General features: G+C 44.5%; 1 protein-coding gene across 20 annotated transcripts in view; it reads right to left on the bottom strand.

Moving 5' to 3' along the window:
- The window catches only part of sugct (succinyl-CoA:glutarate-CoA transferase), a 544,214-nt gene that overhangs the window by 123,855 nt on the left and 401,435 nt on the right, over window positions 1-18,924 (bottom strand). The window contains exon 15 of one of the 20 annotated variants that reach the window (XR_011352094.1): window positions 14,241-14,362. The exons of 17 other annotated variants lie outside the window; for them this stretch is intronic. The gene's annotated coding sequence lies outside the window, so the exon portion shown is untranslated. Of the gene's footprint in view, window positions 1-14,240; window positions 14,363-16,596; window positions 16,998-18,924 lie in introns of those variants that run through there. 2 more of the 20 variants (XM_069920678.1, XM_069920677.1) reach the window with 2 other exon arrangements.

Raw genomic sequence — 18,924 nt, 5'->3', positions numbered from 1 at the left:
CTGATGTATCAAGCCATTCCTGAGAGCTGAGTTTTTTTTGCAAGCACACTCCCTTCTTGTTACCACCTCGTTAATTCAAAGACTTTTGAGTCCTGTGGCGTTGCCAACACCTCGCCTCGAATCCTAGCTGAATTCCCCAGCATTATTACTTTTCAGTTCTCAACGGCCTAACCGAAACATGGAGTACGGCACCACATTCTGACTCATGGACACCCCCTACAAGCTCGATCGTGCATGTTACCTCTGGATAAATTGTGGTTGGCTAAAGACAAATTCCGACACATGGAGGAAATGGGGATCTTTCACGGCACAAAGATTTTCTCCAAAATTGACCTGGAGCGTAGGTACCATCAGATCCCAGTCCACCAGGATGACATTCCTAAGACTCCCTTGATTTCCCCGGTTGGGCTATTTGAATTCCACTGTATGCCTTTCAGTTTTAAAAACACAACCCAGACGTTTCAATGCCTAATGGACACAGTTACACGGGGCCTGGATTTTGTATTCGTTTATTTGGATGACATTCTTATTGCCAGCCATTCACAGCAGCAGCACCGGGCCCATCTCTGTCAACTATCTCAGCAGCATGATGACCATGGGTTAGCGATCAACTTGGCCAAAATCCACTTTGGCCTCATATCTATCGATTTCCTTGGTCACTACATCAGTCAGCACAGTGCAGTTCCACTACTTCCAAGGTTGAGGCCATTTGCAAATTTCCAAGACCTTCTACCATTAAAGGTGTTCAGGAGTTTGTTGGCACGATTAATTTTGACCATCATTTTGTGCCACTTGCAGCCAAAGTTATGCAGCCACTTTTCAAACTCTTATTTGGACATCCCAAATAACTGAAATGGAATGACGAGGCTGCAGCCGCATTCAAGACTGCCAAGAAAGTGCTAGCTAAAGCCACTATGCTCGTCACCTTAGGGTTGATGTACCAATGGCACTGACAGTGGATGCATCAGGCACTGTGGTAGACGAAGTCCTTGAGCAGCTCATCCACGGCGTCTGGAAACCCCTAGCTTTCTTTAGTTGTACAGTGCTTTTGACAGGGAGCTCTTTGCCCTCTTCTTGGCCATAGGGCATTTTCACTATTTCCTAGAGGCAGAGGGTTCACGGTCTACATGGATCATAAGCCGTTGACTTTCACCTTCATCAAGATGTCAGATCCATGGTCAGCATGACAACAAAGACGACTCTCCTACATTTTAAAGTTTACGACTACGATAAAGCACATCACTGGGAAGAACAATCTAGTTACCGACACGCTATCCCACACCACCATCACTTCCCTCCATTCACCTGCTCCCAGTATAGACTACACAGTTTTGGCAGCAGCTCAGCAGGAAGATGAAGAAATAGCTGTGTATTGCACTGCCATATTGGGACTGAAATTGGAGGATTTTGGTCCAGCAAATGCCTCCCTACTTTGTGATGTATCCATTGGCCAACTGAGGCCCTTTGTACCTGGGGTGGGTCAATGTCAGCTGTTTGTCGTCATACACAATTTGACTCACCTTTCGATTAGGATGACAACAAAGCTTGTGGCAGGCAAATTCATGTGGCACAACTTGCGCAAGCAAGTCGGTGCTTGGGCAAGGACATACATCCAATGTCAGACCTCAAAAGATCAGCGCCACATGAAAGTCCTACTGCATGTTTTTGCACCCACGCACCGGATGTTTGATCACATCCTGTTGCCCCCATACAAGGGCACTATTCACCTCTTCACAGTAGTAGACAGGTTCATGAGATGGCCATAGGTTGTTCCACTGTCCGACACCTCCATCTCAGCTTGTGTGAGAGCCCTCATCACCAATTGGATAGTGTGTTTCAGACTACCCATGCAAATTTCCTCTGACAGAGCTCAGTTTATGTCTGGGTTATGGTCCACAATTGCACAGTTGCTAGACATGCAAATGCATCACAGTCAATGGCCTATCATCCCCAGAACAATGGCTTAGTGGAATGTTTTCACTGACATATGATAAAGGCTCTCATTGCACATCTTAAAGGACCGGATTGGATAGATAAAAACCATGGGTTCTTTTAGGCATCCGTACCGCACCAAAGAAAGATCTCGCTACATCCTCTGCAGAATTGGTTTACAGAGCCCTCGTAATGATCCCAGGGAATTTCATTCCAGCAGCACATGGGCAGCAGGAAACTCCCACTTCAGAACTCACACGCTTAAGGGAGGTATACTGGTGCCTATCCCGATCACCTGGTATACATTCTGGCTGAACTCAAGGACTGCCTTTATGTATTCCTGTACAGGGATGCACGCCATATGAAGGTATTTTCAAGATGGTACTGAATGATGTCTCCACGTTTGTTATAGACATTGGTGGCAGGCAAGAAACATTTTTGGTAGATTGTCTTAAGCCGGCACATGTGGACCTAGATCAGCTGGTTTGGGGGGGCATATCCCCAGTGCAGGGGTCGTCCACCAGCCCATTCTAGCCGTATAGGCGAGATTGCAGTGTCACCTCTGAACCATAGTTCTGGGGTCGGTGTTGGGGGGGGGGGTGGTTATGTGCTGAACCATGTCACTTCATTATCAAACCCCTGCCGTAGTTATGGGTCCCCACAGGATCAGGTTCCTGATGGTGGGGGTGGGGGGGGGGTGGCCAAAAAGAACTCAGGGAGGTGCGTGACTTCAGAGGTCGGGTGATTGCGATAGCACGCTAACTGCAATTATTTAAACACCTGTGAAGATTCCATTGAACAGTTCTGTTGGTTCAGCTCACAGACAACATTCTTTGTGCTTTATTCACTGCACCACTTGCTACAACATCTTATTTAGTTACTGTGGGGGAATTAAACATATGAGAGTTTGTTGTCATTTAGGTAAATTTAATTTGCACATGCACTGAAATTTTTATTTGTTGCAGTAACACGGGTGTGATGTTTAGGTAACTCAACTCAAACTTAAGTGCAGTGGGCAGTGCAATAGTAAACCAAAAGTTCAGGGTATAGTGTTTATAGTTAGGCAAAGAGGTAGGTTATAGTTTTACAAGGACAAAGAGCAAGTATGTCGAAAAGTACAGTTAAAACTGGGAAAAGACATCACCTTTTACCAAAAAGAGGTCCATTTGATGATACAGATACGGAATCTTTTATCCAAAACCCTTGGTACCAGACACTTGGCAGAATTTGGAATTTTCGGATAATAGAATAATAGTAATGGTGGTACATTAAATAATTGTGCTGATTTCAGATTCACACAAAACAAGACGCACTCCAACTAGAAGGGTCTTTAGACAGGGGTAGGGGGTGCATTGGATGGGGGAAGGTTGCTGAGGACCGGCGGTGGTGGTTGGGAGTTGTCAGGGACTGGCGGCTGTCCATATCAAAGTTGCCTCAGGATTCTGGGCAGGAGTGGGGACCATAATTGGGGATCAGCGGCAGTGGTTGGGAGGTGTCGAAGATTGGTGATGACAGTTGGGAGGTGTCAGTGATCATCCACATTGAAGAAGTCGCCTTGGGCTCCCAGGCAGAAGCAGAAACCTCAGGTCCCCAGCACGTCTGACTGGTAGGAGCACTGATACATGGCGCTAGACAGGGGTGGGTCATGTTGGGTCATGCTTTGCGTCAAATGTGTGCTTTGGTGAGCAGATGACATCCATGGAAAAATGTTCGGCATTTGGAGGTTTTGGGTTTCAGAATTTGGATAAAAGATTTTGTAGCTGTAGCAGGAAAGAAACTGCTATACACAAAATTGCTGGAGAAACTCAGCAAGATACACAGCGTCCATAGGAAATAATAAGCAATCACTGTTTCAGGCCTGAGCCTTTTGTTAGAAACAAAATCCTTGAATCTGTATGAATGCTGGGAAATCTTCATTTAGCTTAGATTCAAAAATGAAGTACAAAAAATTGAGGATCACATTTATCAGAATACAATTTTAAAAATTATTTTGGAGGATAAAAAGTTGTTAAAATATGTGGGATCTTTAGAAACAGATGTAGATAATATTGCAAGTGAAAACAAGGAAATAGTTCTCAAATAATTATGTGGTGTCCATATTCCCAGTGTAAGAAAAGGAGAGAGATAATGAATCAAAAATTGACACTCACTAAAGTTAACATAAACAAGAAAACTATCTAAGAAAAATATAATGGCACTCTAAAGACTTACAAACCTCCAGAACCTATTGAGTTCCACCCCAGGGTTTAAAGGGGAGTCAAGGAGGAAACTACAGATGTTTTAGCTATAATCTTCAAAAATCATTCCAGAATTTTACTATTAGATTTTAAAACTGAAATATAACATTATTTAAGATAATTTAGAAAAACCTAGAAATTATAGATATGTTCAGCTAACATTTGTTGCAAGGGAAGTTGTTGAATTATGTTATATAGGATAGAGTGATGAGTACTTGGAAGATAATTGGCTGATTAGAGAGCTAACATGAATTTGTAATAAGTCTTCATTGTCTTATGAACAGAGTTGCAATTTTTAAAGTTAAAGGAGTTGAAATGGGCATGCATAAATATGGTTTGTGGACTTCCAGGAAGCATTTAATAAAGTTAGTGGTAAGTTAAACTCAAAGGACTAGATTTTTTAAAGATGTAAAATTGGTAACAGTTGTGATTTAAGCAGAATTAGTGGCCATGTACATGGTTACTAAAATATGGAGGTCCGGGACCAGAACTATTAATTAAAACATTTTGAGTTTGAAAATGTAAATAGGGGAGGAATTATCGCAGTTGAGCAAAACCCTAGCTAATTGACATTTGGTGTATACTCCTGGACAATGAACCTGTGATGCACCATCAATTACTCCAAAAGACTAGAAGTTGTGTAAAACTGATAGGGTTTTATTAGCAATAGAATTGAGGCACATCCATGCTGGTCGACTGCCCTGAACTGGGGAGGGGGCTGTGGGACAGTCTTTATTCCGGATTCTGTGGGAGGAGCTACAGGTCCAATCAGCCAAGAAGCATGTCCATACAGGTAACCATACATATAGTGGTTTACCACAACCTGAAAAATAAATTACTGGCATACTGGATATACGACAGATTCTTCAATTTCCAGAGTTCCAAGGGTTAAGTAAGGAGGAAAGATCACACGATACCAGTTCTGCATTCTCCAGAAGATAGATTAAGGGAAATGCATGCTTCTGGTGGGAAGCATCAGACAAATGATCATTCAAATCAAATTCAGACCATGAAGAGGCCTTTTCAAGCAGTCAGAGATGTACGAAACTTTCAGCTACAAAAACAGTAGATGATTGCTCAATTGATATTTATTTCCCAGATAGAAATATTAAGGAATTAAGGAACTGAGATGGATGGAATTAGGAAATGGATCAGCCATTATTTGATTGTATTATGGATGAGGCCCAAGGGGCTTAAAAGCCCACTATTATTCCATTTCTAAGCACAATGGATTCCAGTCTTAAACTTTATGTAGACTTATATTTCAGTATTTTTCAGAGACCTAAACATATTGTTATGACCGTGCGTAATGAGCAGCAATAGACAATGTTTAATTTGAAAACACAATTTATTTCTTAAACTATAGTCTTAACTCTTAAACTGTTGTGGTGTGCTATCGGACAGAAGCAAACACACAAAACCTAAAGACTGTACAACAGGCTTTATTCGACATAAACTTCCACTGAGCCAGCTGTGAGGAGAGCTGCTGTAAACTTTGAGAGTGTCTTCGAAGGGCCGGCTCAGGCTTATATCCCAGAGGGTGATTGACACCCGACTGGGTGTGGTTTGGTCTATTTAGGTCAGCTGATTGACAATCGGCCAGGTGTTGTCTTGTCCCCATCCTCTTCTTCAGGTACAGAGATTTCCCCCTGCAGTAGGCCAGTGTGTACCACCACATTCACTCCCTTCTTTAAAATTGTCCTGGGGGGGGGGAAGTTGCAGTCAAGAGCTCCAAAACAGTATTACAGATTGAGACGGTCCAGTGGCCGTTGGAGTCTCTGCAACCATCGCAGGACTGGCTCCTGGTCATTGGTTGGTGAGGGTATGTGGAGGCTGGGGGTGGGGGCCGGAGCATCTGGCATGGAGGAGTGGCCAGGGGGGTCCGGGGGTTGAGGTGTGTGTGTGTCGCATTGGATGGGTGGGGGGGGGCAGGTTTGTCCCCCACAGTTGTAGTGAGTCCTTGATGCCCAACGAGGTCTTGAGTGCCCCATAGCTGTCCGGGGTTGGGGGGGGTGTGTGTCAGATTGGCGTGGTCCTGGACTGGAGGAGGCTGTGCTGTGGTGGATGCTTCTGCTGGTGCCAGGTCATGGTTGAGAAGGTGTCCTCCCTGCTGCTGCTGAACCTAACATAGGCGTAGTTGTGGTTTGCGTGTAGGAGGAACACCTGCTTGACCAGGAGTTTGGCCTTATGTGCCCACATGTGTCTACACAGGAGCACCAGTCCCGGAGACATGTGCCATGCTGGGAGGGACGTTCCTGTCACCGATTTCCTGGGGAACAAAAACAGGCATTCGTGAGGGGTCTCATTGGTAGTCGTGCACACGAGTGACCTAATGCCATGGAGTGCCTCGGGAAGAGTGTCCTGCCAGTATTCTACGGACCACCCCTTTGACTTAAAGGCCAGGAGAACTGCTTCCAGATCACCCCATTTTCACGTTCCACTTGCCCATTCCCTCTTGGGTTGTAACTAGTCGTGCGACTAGTCGCGATGCCGCTTGCTGTCAGGTACTGGTATAGTTCCTCACTCATGAAGCTAGACCCCCGGTCGCTGTGGATAAATGCGGGGTAGTCAAGCATGGTGAAGATCTGTGTCAGTGTCCTGATGATGGTGGCCGTGGAGGTGTCTGGGCAAAGGATAGCAAAAGGGAAGCGGGAGTGCTTGTCTATGACCATGAGGAAATAGACATTCCATTTGTGGAAGGCAGGGGCCCTTTGAATTCCATGCTGAGGCACTCGAAGGGCCGAGTGGCCTTTAAGACATGAGCTTGGGGTGGGTGGAAGAAGCGAGGTTTGCATTCCGAACAGACCCAACACGCCTCGGTCATGATCCTGACGTCCTTGACGGTGTACGGGAGGTTCCTGGACTTGATAAAATGGTATAAGTGGGTGATGCCCAGGTGGCAGAGGGACTCGTGCAGTGTCTGCAGCTGATCATCATGGAGTGACGCAAGGTCCAGGAGAGGGCATCGGGGGAGTCGTTAAGCTTCCCCGGGCGATACTGGACGTAATAGCTATATGTCGCCAGCTCGACTCCCCAGCGCAAGATCTTGTCATTCTTGATCTTGCCCCTGTGGGTGGTATTGAACATGAACGCCACGGCCTGCTGGTTAGTGAGGAGGTTGAACCTCCTGTTGGCCAGGTAGTGGTGCCAGTGACAGACTGCTTCCACAATCGCCTGGGCCTCCTTTTGAATGGCGGAGTGCCCTAGCTTGGAGTCATGCAGGGTCCTGGAGAAGAAGGCGACCAGGCACCCCTCCTTGGTTGAGGGTAGCGGTGAGGGCTAGATCGGAGGCATCGCTCTTCACCTGGAAAGGAGAGTCCTCATCCACAGCATGCATCGTGGCATCTGTGACATCTTGCCTGATGCGCGTGAAGGTTGCCTGCACCTCGGCTGGGAGCGGGAAAGTTGTGGCCTAGGCCAGTGGGCGGACTTTGTCCGAGAAGCAGAGAACCCACTGTGAGTAGTAAGAGAATGTCAAAGCACCTGTGGAGGGCTTCGAACGTGGGTGGGGGGGGGGGGATGGTGGAGGGGCAGCTCCATTAATGGGTGCATCTGTTCTGGATCTGGACTGATGACACCATATGCCACGATGTACCCCAGGATGGCGAGATGAGTGGTGCTGAACACACACTTCTCTTTTATGTAAGTGAGGTTCAGCTCCTGGGCCGTCCGGAGAAATTTCTCCAAGTTGGCATTGTGGTCCTGCTGGTCGTGACCGCAAATGGTGACATTATCCAGGTACGGGAAAGTCACCTTTAGCTTGCCAGTCTACCATCCGATTCATCTCCCACTGGAAGACAGAGACCCCATTTGTGACCTCAAAGAGAACTTGACGGAACTGGTACAGATGCCTGTCCATCTCAAAGGCGATATAGGGCTTGTCCCATGGATGGATGGGAAGTTGGTGATAGGCCAACTTCAGATCAGTTGTGGAGAAGACCCGGTAGTGGGCTATCTCGTTGACCATTCGGCTATCCTCGGTAAGGGGTAGGCATCCAGCTGGGTGTACCAGTTGATGGTCTGGCTGTAATCCATGATCATCCTCGGCTTGCTTTCCCCTTTGACTATTAGGACTTGGGCTCTATGACAACTTCTACCAGAAGCCACTGCACCTCTGCCCTGATGAAGTCTCTGTCCGCGGCGCAATAGCCCCTACTTCTGGCAGCTATCGGCTTTCAGTTTGGCATGAGGTGTGAGAAGAGCACAGGGGGGGATGATGTGCAGCATGGAGAGGCTGAAAGTTAGCCAGGCCTGGCTGGACGGCGCGCTGTGGAGCGTGAGAGGACGTAGGGGCCCCCCGAAGGTGTGGGCGATGCTCTGCAGGTGGCATTGGAAGTCTAAGCCCAGGAAGACTGGGGCACAGAGTTTGGGCATGACCAGGAACCTGAAATCGGTATCTGTCTCCCCCCCACAGTCAGATCATTCGAGCAGCGCCCGAGGGTATTGATAGTCCAGTTCTTGGTGGCAAAGGTGATAGAGAAGGTGGTGGGGTGGATTTTTAGCTTTAGGGAGTGGGCCATGCTCGGGTGAATGAAACTCTTGGTGCTGCCACTGTTTATTAGGCACTTTGTTACCTGCCGGTTGATTTTTACATCCATCATGGAGTGCCCGAGGTCATGGGGAATGTTCCTGGTCTGAGTGGTGGCTGCTAGGACCATCTTGGGGTCCGAGTCATCTTTCCCCGACGGTTGAGATGAGTTGTGGTTGTTGGTATCCTCTACCGGCATTGGGAGAGGTGAGTGTTGACCGGTGGTGCTCTCTGTGGTCGTGGGATACGGTGTGCGGCGTGTAGTGGCATCCGGAGGCGTGGGGTGCATCAGTAGGGTGGCCTTGTCAGTGCCCATGTTGACCATGTTTCATCGTTGGAGGCCTGGGAGGGCCTTTGTGACAGCGGCGCCCGTGCCTGACCGGCCCAAGATGGTGGCGCCGTGTGGGAGGGTGAGGCATGGCTGGCCTTCTTCCCCGGCTGTTCTAGTTGCGCCAGGGGAAGTAACATCATGCCGCTTGCTGTCAGTGAGGGCAATGTCATCATGGCCGGCAGAAGTGATGACATTCCATAGACTGGAAGTGATGTCGTTGTAGTCTTCGGGAGGTGGTGCTGGCGAGAGCGAAGGCTGGTCCAGGCACATGGTGCGCACGCAGTGATCATTGCTGGCAAGGCCAGAAGTTGAGCTGCCAGGGCTGGGGAGGCTGGAAGTGGCTGCGGGGGGGAATGGCGTCGCCCAGCAATCACACATGGCAGGAATTGTGAGGGGGGGGGATATCGTAGAGGGCTGCTGAGCTGCCAGCTGGCTTTGAGAGGCATACTTTGACGAAGTTGCCTTTCTTGCCACATCTTGAACAGAACTGGTTTTTGGCTGGGCAGTTTTGGCACGATCAATGATCAGACCCACACCAGGACCCACAGTACTTACAAGGGCGCTGGGCAATATTTTCTTTCTCAGCTTGATCTAGGGCCACAGCAGTCCAATGTGCTGACCACGCGGAGGCCTGAGGAAGCCTGGAGTCGAAGGCTTCAGTGTGCAAGGCTGCTGCCTCCAGGGTTTGGACTACCTCCATTGTTTTGGCCAGGGAGTAGATATTATCCTCCAGCCGCTTCTGCCTGATGGTTCTCAGACATAGGTGTCTCTGATTAGCCTCTCAACCTCCCTTTCATTTACCCCGGGTTCAGCCAGACAAGATCAGGCCAACTCACACAGGGCTCCCAGGTAGAACTCGGCCGTCTCCCCGGGCAGTTGGGCACGGATACTCAGGAGGTACCTTGCAAAGACCACATTAGTGGGAGGTTTATACATGGTCTCGAGGGTGTTCTTCACTTCCGAGTACCTGGTACAGTCTTTGAGTGCCTGGAAGGCTTGGGGACCCAGCTTTGATCGGAGTAAGACGAGCCTCTTTTGGAGTTCAGGATGTCATCGGCGTGAGCTCGATGATCGCTTCCAGATCTTGAAGAGTGTTTGTGCTTCCGGGTGGCGTGGGTCGATTTTGAGGCTACCAGCTCTCAGGAGCTTTTCCATAGCAGCTTTAAGAATTTATGTCGAATAAATTGTGGTGCGCTATCGGTCAGAAGCAAACACACAAAACCTAAAGACTGTACAACAGGCTTTATTCGACATAAACTTCCACAGAGACAGCTGTGAGGAGAGCTGCTGTAAACTCTGAGAGTGTCTTCGAAGGGCCGGTTCAGGCTTATATCCAGGAGGGTGATTGAGACCCGACTGGGTGGAGTTTGATCTATTCAGGTCGGCTGATTGACAGCCGGCCAGGTGTTGTTTTGTCCCCATGCTCTTCTGCAGGTACAGAGGTTGCCCCTGCAGTAGGCCAGTGGTGTACCATCACAGCTATCCTTAACTATCCCCAGCTATGCACGTTTCTCGTATGTATGAGTGCGTGAGCGTGTGCACGTGAGTGTGTGATATACCCAGACCATTACAGTCCAGGCCAAAATCTGGAAAGTTACCTCAAAGTTCAGTTTTTCAAATTCAATGTTGAAGCATGATGAAATTTGATGCCCAGAATTAATGTTGAACTGATGGGAAAACTGGAGTTGTGGCTGCTACCAACACACAAATTCTTCTTGACTTGCCTTTGAAGAGATATCCATCCACACGAGCTGTGGTCATAACACTCTTGCTCTTTTTGTTGGCAAGACTCAAACTGATCAGCCTTCACAAAGCTTCCTGGCATTGGTTACTTCACTGCTAGTCACACTTAAAATGAAGCAGTCTCTCCAAGTGACCTCCACTGTTAGTCACAATCAAAAGATCCTCCTGACACCTCCTGGCACAGGTCAATCCACCAAAAAGGCCCAGTCATTCATAGAGCATGCTTTGCACTGAATTTTCACAAAAATGGCTGACCATAAAAGCTGCTTCAAAAATCTGTTTTCTCTTCAGCAGTCAGGATGGTTCTCCCTTGGACAATGTCTGTAAACGTATTGAATTCTGGAACAGACTGTGACAAGCCTTCCCTCAGTTCTTCCATTGTATCATTGGGCTGTGAATTGTGTTGTGCTTGTGTGAAATGTTAAATGTTAACTGTGACCATTCAGTCCCTCCTGTCTATACTATCCCTTACTATGATAATCCTATTTTACTAAAACAGGAGCTTGTAATAATAGATTCAGATTTTTTTGTCAAGAGTACGTATATGACATCACATAATAACATTGAGATTCTTTTTCCTGCGGGCCAGTTAGAATTACCTGGTAGAATTTTCTATTGGTAGTGCAAAAAAAACCCCAAAACTGTACACAAAGTAAACAAATAAAGAAATGAAGCCAAACTAATTGTGCAATACAGAGAGAAAAAGATGAACAAAGGGCAAAAGTAAGAGTCTTTAAATGAGTTCCTGATCAAATTTATTTTTGAGTAGTCTGATGTTGGAGGGGTAGCAGCTGTTCCTGAACCTGATGGTGCGAGTCTTTCCTTATGGCAGCAGCGAGAACAGAGCATGTGCTGGGTGGTAAGGGTCTTGGATGATTGCTGCTGCTCTCTGATGCTAGCGCACCCTGTATATGTACTCAGCAGTGGGGAGGGTTTTGCCTGTGATATTCTGGGCTGTGTCCACTAGCTTTTGCAGGGTTTTCTGCTCAGGTGTACAGATGTCCCCATACCAGACTGTGATTCAGCCAGTCAGCACACTTTCCACCAAGCATCTTTAGAAATTTGCCAATTTCTAAAGTCATACCAAACCTCTGCAAACTCCTGAGGAAGTAAAGGCGCTGATGTGCTCTCTTCACAATGCCATTAGTGTGTTGGGTCCAAGAAAGATACTCTGAGATAGTGACTCCTAAGAACTTAAGTTTGCTCTTCCTCTCCACCTCTGATACCCCCAATGATCACTGTATCATACACCTCTAGTTTTCCCTTCCTGAAGTCAACAATCAGCTCCTTGATTTTGATATCACTGATTTCGAGGTTGTTGTTAGTGTACCATTCAGCCACGTTTTCAATCTCCCTCCTGTCTGCTGACTCATTGCCCTTTTCAAATAACCCACTACTGTGGTATTGTCAGCAAATTTGTTGTCAGTATTGTTGTTGTACTGAGGCACACAGTCATAGGTGCAAAGTGAGTAAAGCAGGGGGCTAAGAATGCAGCCCTATAGTGCTCCAGTTTTGAGGGAGATTGTGGAGAAGATGTTCTTACCAATCCTCAATGAGGAAATCAAGGATCCAATTACACAGCAGAGTGTTGAGTCCCAGCTCTTCGAGTTTTCTGATCAATTTTGAGAGGATGATGGTGTTGAAAACCAAACTGTTCTTGATAAAGAACATCCTGATGTATGCATTTTTCCTGTCCATGTGTTCCAGGGCTTTGTGTAGAGCCAGTGCTATGGTAGGCAAATTGGATTGGATCCATGTTGCTGCTCAGACAGGAGCTGATATGATTCAACACCAACCTTTCAAAACATTTCATCACTGTTGATGTGAGTGCCACTGGTTAATGAACATTTAGACTGATTGCCACATTCTTCTTGGGAACCGATACAAATCACGCATTTTTGAAACAGGTGGATACCATGCCCTGATGGAGTGAGATGTTGAAGATAACCGTGAATACATTGGTAAGTAGGTCAGCATAGATTTTTAATACTTGGCTGGGTACTCCATCCGGATCAGATGCTTTCGTCGGATTTATTCTCCTGAAGGCAGTCCACACATCATCCTCGGATACAGGCAGGAGAGGATCATCAGGGTATAATCATGTTAGGAGGGAATTTCTTTTTTCAGCCAGAATCAATTGTAGCCTAGAAGTTTATTTTTGCATAGTTTATTAGACTGCTGAATGTCCCCACAGTATCTGAATTTTATTTGGAAACTCACTTAGAATAAAAAAGCCTCTTCTCTTGTTTTTTCAGGAATGCAAAGTTCATGGATCTGAACCTCACATTGAATGGAAAAATAATGAGGCATACACTAATCTGCTACTCTGGGATAAAACTAATGTTGTAGATAGGTAATACTCAGATTTTGAAATGAAAAACAAATGATAAACATGTTTGTCTTCGTTGTGCTTGCAAACCAATTTGCCTCTAAATGTATTGTCATATTAGCTGTAGTGCTATTCTGTTGAAAATAATATATACAGTAATCTCCTTTCCTTGAGGGGAAAAAAGTGGCCACTTTTTCATTGAGTTCTGGTTAGTATAAGAAAGATTTTATAAGGTTTGGGCTTCCAACTTATGACTCTTCATCTTTGTTGGTAATTAAAATTAATTGCTAAAAAAAGTGGTAAATTCTCAAATCAGATTTATAGTGCTTGATTATCACTGCTCATGTTGAGTGATTGATGTGAGAGAATTAATTTTCCAACAAGGCCTTCAATGGAAGTATGGATTCACTGATGGAAAAATAAACACCTGCAGGCGCCATGCAGCATATTGCTGGGATGTTGTCATGGTGACTCTCTTGAAACTTGCAGATATCAGGTAGACAAAGTTTGAAAAGTATGAGATTTTAATAGTCCTTTGAGCAGGAGATGGTACTACAGTAATTACTGAGCAAAAATTTGCAAAATAAGCTGCTCCCTTTTTCAAAGTTCTAGTCAGTACTGTTCAAGTTTAATGTTAAAATTAACTTTGTCCATGGGGAGACAACAATTTTTGGATGAGAACATTAACACTTTACAAATAAACCTTGATCTATATTCTCACCTGTGAGTAATTTAACACTCATCAACTAATTAAAACCAAATGATTGGTAAAGCAGTGACTTCACAGATTTTGTTAATGAGTTTCTAAAAATGACCATAATAAAGGAATACAAATAATTTATCAATATTTGATCCCTGAGAACAACCCTTGTTTTAATAATATGTGGTTTTATTTTTAGACTACATTGAGATGCTAATGTAACTCTGGTGACTATTGATGCTGAATGTACATAAGTACATAATTAAGTTCATACTACAGGACTGTTATTGTTACAGATTTACTGAGCACCCACTCATAACTGAAAACAGGACCAGGAAATAAAGTACACAGTCAAAAGAATTAAATGATGACTCATAATGTCCTGATAGTGGCAAACCATCTACCTTTATTGCTCATTTACCTGCTAAACCCATACTTACCTTAAGAACCAAGTTGCCTCTGATCTGAGTGGCATAGCGCTGCACAACACAGTGTCTTCAAATTGTCAGTCTTACTGAAATGCCTTGATGGGTGGTCAAGGCACACTTCCAGGCAGAACTCACTGTCAAACAGATTCAATGTTAGTGAATGTCCTCAACATTAAAAACAATTAAAAATTAATCATACAATAAAATGATTAAAACATCAGGAGGCATTCATAAGCAAATAAATGCATTTAAATTAAATATTTCTTGAATGTGAATTACCTGAAACTTGACTCTCTTCCCTCCAGTTGTTCCTCTTCTTTGGAATGAATGATTTCGGAGCAGGTTACATATGGTGAATTCCAGTGCAACATTTGGAACACCATAAGAAGTCAGCATACTGCTAGTGGACTCATTGGGTAGCCCAGTTAGTAGCTCCACTGAAATAACAGTGGAAATCAATTATGCTCACATGGGTACTCCTGGACTTTCAGACAGTTACAGAGGAAAATGGAAATGTCCAAAATATAAAAGTCATGGAGAAACTCAGAGCATGAAGAATTTAGAGTGCAAAATAGGGCCATTCTGTCTTAATGACCAATTTCATAGATCCAATCTCTCATTTTACTACTTGTAATTTAATGAAAAGACACAGAACACACAATATGAAGGCAAACATTGTAGGAGGGAAAAATACGAAAAAAAACCAGAATATGTTAAAGAAATTTAGAGCCTATGTACTTAGTTGGAGAAAAATAATCTGAACACAGAGAATGAGACAAAACACAAGGAAACTTACATTAAACAAATGGTAATATACTAAAATATTCTTACAAAGTATGTACTAAATCAGGAATCTATCTTTTTAAAATGAGATCTAATTCATGTCCAGGGATCATGCCTTTTCTTTTCATGGTTTTTTTTGTTGACTTGGAGCAAAGTAAAGAGCACTGGAGGAGACCTATGATTTTATACTACGTGGGAGCAGCAAAGATACATTATTAACAGGGAAGAACATGAAAGGACATCATTTTTATTTAAAAGTCTGCACTCAATTAGTTCCTCTTGGGTGCATATCAAACCAAAAATATATTTACATCTTATTAATTTAAAACCACCAGAATTGCTTCAGAAAACTTCTCATCTACTCAGTTCACTGGTATTTTCTTTTATGTATGTGGTTGAGGAGAGGCTGTGGGAAGGTTAATGATCAAAATAGGTTCCTCCCAAAAATGGATCAAGCATTTAAGGTGACAAGTCAAAGCATGCTTCATGACTATAGATAAAATACCCCAATTCCAGTTCTTATGTTATGGTTTGTAATCAAATGCCATTTAAACAGTGAGTAATTTTTGCAATTCTGGAAGAACATAGAATGCCATTTGTCTTCCATAGAACAGTTTGCTTGAATCCTCCAGAATCTACAGTTTCTTGATGATAGGAGTCCTTGCAATTTTTCCCATCAATTAGACCTGCTCAGACCACTCTTATCTCTCTTAAATTGGCAACAATCTAGTATCTCTCCACTTTCTCTTTTAATGGATAAATAGGAACAAATAACACAGGAATCATTTATTTTCATGAGATAATGACTTTTCTATTTGTTGGAGGTCCAAAAGGAATTAAACTTTGTTTTAGGAAATCAACTGATGAGGTGAAACCTGTTGAATTGAAAATAGCGGCACTGCCAAAGCCGCTGTAATGGCAGTGCTGTCACTGGTGTGGACCCATGGAGAGATACAGTCGACCCACAGGGACCAACCACCCAGTCAACTGCCGTCAGCTCTGCACAGGCTTTAAACAGCCCGTTAAACAGTCAAAGGTAGGTTTATTTAAAATCCCACGATCTTGGAGTCTGCGCCCAAGATGGTGGTGCCTATTATCAGCAGCAGCCATGAGGGATTGCAGACTCCAGGGAGGAAGAGGACTGGCACAGGGCACCAGAAAATGGGGAGACAATCCCCCGTCTGAGAAGGAGAAGCAGAAGAGACGACCCACAGGACAGTGTCCATGGTGGCAGATTAGTAGGGGATTCTGCGGCTGAAAGACCTACATATGCAGCTGGCTGCTGGCGACTTGAGGCAAGGAACTATGGACGCTAGGGGCTGCTGGAGACTGGCTCGAAACTGGCTGAAGGGGAACTAAGTATCAGAACTGGGATGCGAGTGGGTGCCGAAAGGGCTGAGGGGTTCCTGACTGTGTCGGAGGTTTGGATCTGGAGTTCAGGTTTTGGCTGGACTCTGTGTGGCTGCGGAAGCGCTGGCAGCGAATCTATGAATACTCCTTTACCTCTTTTTTTCTGACTGTAAGAGGCGCTTCAGGCAATTTCTGCCGATGGAGAATCTGTTTGCCTTACAGCAGGCAATAGCAATTTCATGTAATATGACACTATTTTATTATGATCAATTGAATCTTGACTGCTCCTAAGGTTTGAGCTTCCAAAACAAATGATAGCAATTGCCAAGAACAGTCATATCCTGGAAGATTCATATGTCAGAGGGATATCTGGCAAATCTTGTCTAAACCGACAATGATGAATATACATGGAATTTTCTTTGCCTTCCAGCCATATGCACAGATTATAAGATTTGCTTCATGGGGTCAATGTGTTCTTTAGAAATGACCTATCAGTGCCAGAGTCAAATGATGGGAATTCATGTCTGCACCTATTTCATTTTCATACACATGGGCTTGGTTCCAGTAAATTCCATGCCTCATTTTGTCTTTGTTTTTATTTCAGACAAAATATTTCATAGATGTTCAGCTCCACACCTAGAAAAAGACATAAAAGTAATGGAGAATTATGTGAATACAGCTTGGTAAGTTTTTGTGATGTTCCTTTGACCCATGATGTCCTTTATCAATTTTTCCGAAGAATCAGTTTCATTTGAATTGGAGTAAAAGTCAATTTGCGCATAGTTCCATGAACAATGAAGTCTTAAAGGGAACAGACAAAGGATGTTTTGCATGGTTTCATTAAGTCACCAGATACTGAATCTAAAATGCCTGAAAGAATCGAACAGTGTCTTTGTTGCCATTCCTGCAAAATACTAATCTTTTCAGAGGGTGGGATGGGGATTAGCATTTATACTATGGGACATAGAGAATCTATTTTTCATTACAGCCAGTCTATAACAAAATAGCCTGCTGTTTATCAGCTCAAAAGTAATCACCCTCTGACCCTACTTTCCAGCTGAAATTGCATCTTCTTCCCACTCTCTAGGGAAAGGTATGCCCCTCCTGCTCTTGCACATGTTGCACAATTATCCACTTCATTCTCTTCAAGAACCTTCCAAATTCCATTTCTACAGTAGTCCTTCAAGTATTGAACTCAAAATCATATAATATGGGTGTGCATGGAATGCGCATGCAAAATCCAGAAGACAAAATTTGTTACCTGAACTTCAAGTCATAATGTCTAGGAATCTAATATTCAAGTTTGTTTATTATCCAACCCAACAAAAAATTATTAAAAATTAAATAAATAATGTTTAATAAATAGTAGAGCCACGGATGGTTAAGAGTGAGCAGTTCTTTTAGCCATTCAGCATTCTCACTGCCTGGGGGAGAAGTTGTTTTCAGCCTGGTGGTCCTGGCTCTGACAATCCTGTATTCTTTCCCAATGTCAGTGGCTGAAAGGTGCTGTGCGTGGGTGGATGGGGTCCTCAATGATTTTGCCCACCCTTTTCAGAGAATGATCCTGGATGAGGGAAGATGGGGGAGGTGTGGTGGGGGGGAGGGGAGGAGGGAGACCCCAGTGATCCTCTCTGCCACTCTTATGGTCTTGTTGACTGACATCTGATCCACTTCTCCACAGCAAATGTATCACACTGCAACGCAGCTGGCCGGGATGCTCTCAATAGAGCTCCTGTAGAAGTGTGATTCGACAGTGGCTGGTCGCCTGCCCGTTTCAGTCTTCTCAGGAAGTGCAGTGGCTGTGCATGTGTGCCTACAATAGGTCACTGATTAAGTGGAGTTTAGGCAACTTGGTGCTCCCTGCTCTCTCGACTACCGAGTTATTAATGTATAGTGAAACGTGGTTGTCTCTGGACCTCCTGAACCACGATCATCTCTTTCTTCTTAACAACGTTGAGACTCGTGTTGTTAGTCTTGTATTTTCCACCTCTTCTCTGTAGTGCGACTCATTGCTGTCATTGATGAGGTCAACTACTGTTGTGTCATTGGCAAACTTAATGACCCTGTTGGACCTGGATCTGGCATTGCAGACATGGATCAGTAGCATGAACCAGAGTGGGCTGAGCTCACAGTCCCAAGGGGTGCCAGGGCTCAGCATGACAGTGCTCATTGTTTTGCTACTGACTCAGACAGACTCTGTTCTTTACGTTAGGAAGTCTAGTATCCAGTTACAGAGAGGGGTGTTAAGTCCCAGTGAGGATAACTTCTTCACAAGCCTCTAGGGAATAATTATAATAAATACTGAGCTAAAGGCTGAACAACAGCCTGGCGTATGAGGCATCATTCTCCAAGTGGGTCAGGATGGAGTGGAGGGACAAGACTACTTAAAGCACAATTCCCTTCCAAAATTAAATCATATGTATTAATAGTATAATAGTTGAAATTATAAGTTTCTTTGCTTAAAAAATAGTTCTGTATCCACAACACAATTGAAATTGGTTTCAAACATTCACATAGTGGCAAATGAAACCTCAATGGGATTTACCATTTGTGCATACTCATT

This window comes from Narcine bancroftii, chromosome 2 (genome assembly GCF_036971445.1).
Source record: "Narcine bancroftii isolate sNarBan1 chromosome 2, sNarBan1.hap1, whole genome shotgun sequence".
Lineage (NCBI taxonomy): Eukaryota > Metazoa > Chordata > Chondrichthyes > Torpediniformes > Narcinidae > Narcine > Narcine bancroftii.
This window is presented reverse-complemented; position numbering and strand designations above follow the sequence as displayed.